Source organism: Schistocerca nitens, chromosome 1, assembly GCF_023898315.1.
Source record: "Schistocerca nitens isolate TAMUIC-IGC-003100 chromosome 1, iqSchNite1.1, whole genome shotgun sequence".
Lineage (NCBI taxonomy): Eukaryota > Metazoa > Arthropoda > Insecta > Orthoptera > Acrididae > Schistocerca > Schistocerca nitens.
This window is the reverse complement of record NC_064614.1, coordinates 1017684814-1017687172: the sequence shown is the minus strand read 5'-3', so window position 1 is coordinate 1017687172 and position 2359 is coordinate 1017684814.

The window sequence follows — 2359 nt, the reverse complement described above, 5'->3', positions numbered from 1 at the left end:
TAAACACATAAAACTATGTGCACTAAAAACTGCTACGTGTTCCCATATAATGTGGAGACTGGGCAGCGATTAGTTTCTGAAGCTTGGCAAGCCAGAAGTTTTCTTGTTGGACAATGCAAGTAACTTCACTAGTGTATGCTGGAGACGCTGATAAGTGAGTGGTATAAAACGAATACTGATCTCAAAATATCACCCTGAGGCAAAAGCTATTAAGACAGCATTCCAGAATTTAATAAGTTTACAAGAATATACTGCTCTAATAAATACACCATGTGGCTGAATAACCTTACAGTATTTGAAGTAATAGTAGCCTCCCGCATGCCTCCGCCAACTACATAGCGATTAAAATGCAACTCCTCAGGCTAGAAAAGTATGAATGGGTTGGTCCTTTGCCAAAAATCGCTAGTAATGACATTTCTTGGAAGGAAAAGGTAAGGCAAGCTGTGTTAACTTTGACTGACAAAGCTGTCCAAAGAAAACTGTGTTTTGACGAAAGATTATTAAGACTGCAGAGATGTAGAAGAGAGACTATTTATAAGAGATCATCCTAAGATCTCTCTTTAATAAGAAGGAAACAAACTGCAAATGTTGTACATTGGTCCATTTGAGAGTGTTAACATATCACATACTGCGGTGTATTTACCACTTTATTCTGGGACAAATAGGATCGAGGACTGTACTCACACCAGGACATAAAGAACTGCTGCTAGCAGTGGTTTACAAGTATTTATGTATACAGTTATGTGTCTGAATGTAGTTTGTTGGTATTGCGGAGTAAATCTGTGTAACTGGGCATTTTACTTCTATAGCCTGCGGGTGCATATTGTTTGGGGATGGCAAATGCTACACTGTGAGGATGTGGCATGATTCAGTTAGAGTTATTTCTTATATTCAGTACATGCTGCTGCTCAACGAATGTCATTTTTCTCTGTAATGTTGTGAAAAGCGTTAAGAATAACTTGTTTCTAGCCATTAACAGTGGTCCACACGCTTGTTTCACTACGAAGCAGGAAGCAGTGTCATCCATTTTCGCGGTACATATGAACAGTTTGATAATCGAAGGACAAGTAGCGCTTACAGAGACTATGACTACATGATTTTTGAAAAAAAAAATTAGGTAGCAACAGTATGATTAAGAAAAACTTTGAGGGCTGTTAATACATCAGAATGTCTTAAAGTTTCATTTACAGTGACATGGCAATAAAATATGTAATACATAAGTTGGACCTATTTTCAAGAGCGGAACAACAGAGTACGAGAGCTACAGCTGCTGACCCGTCATTGCGTTTATGTTTATATCAGGTTTATTTTTAAGATGAACGGAGTGTAGCTACCATAGCATAACATGACAAAACCTGTATGCCTGAGTGGTGTAATATGATAAATTTAGAGCAAACAGTTTCTTTTCGTCTTTCTTCTGTCTTGTAGCACGTTTCTCCTTCAATGGCATGCTAATCTGGCTTAACAACAAGTCAAGGGCATCCTTTTTTTAAACATCGGGATCCTATAGTCTTCAAAATTTGTTTGTCCTTTTTCACTTGATCCTTCTGATACAGTTTCTGCTGCTGTCTGTACTTAAAATGATAGGCACTTTCATTGTCCCATAATAGTTTTGCAGGAAGTCTAGCAATCTGCACATTCTGAAACTTCACACGCTTTTGCAAGACACGAATAACTGCGCTTAATTTAACCACTTCATCGTCAAATCATGTTTGTGTTGACGATTCAGATGAACCTGACACTGATATATGGAGATTTGAATCGGCTGCTTCTGTGCCATGGAACTGTTTAACAGCTTTAGACGAATTGTCGAATCTTTGAGGCAGCCTCTTCTTCATCGTCAGTTGAGGTGGCTTATTTGGGATGTCAAACAGTGTGGGTACAGCATTTCACACGAGTTTATTATTGTCTGCACTCATGAACTGGTTTTGCTCGAAGTATAGCGAACAGAACTTAACATTATTAAAAAGGTACACAGGGTATTTTTTCGTAAGATCTTCTCGTCTGCTATTTACTAGCCATTTTGTGCTACTAAAACTAAACTTTAATCATTGATACACATGTAGTTTGCAAGCGAATCCTGACGATACGGTTTAGTGACATGATGGTATATACCTCTCAGGGTCCTTAAGAAAACTAAAAAAAAAAAAACACAGATGTGGTATCTTATTCTTGTTGTTGCTGCACTTGATTGCGTTAAAGACGCTCCCGTTTGTAAAAAGCAGTATACAAACCAAAATAAACAACTAGGATTCATTCGCTTTCGCTCTCACGTTCGCACAGAACTCAACAGTCGCCGATTGGCACGTAACTGGCCGATTGGCAACAAAATCGAGGCGAAGTGTCGCGAGTTGGCACT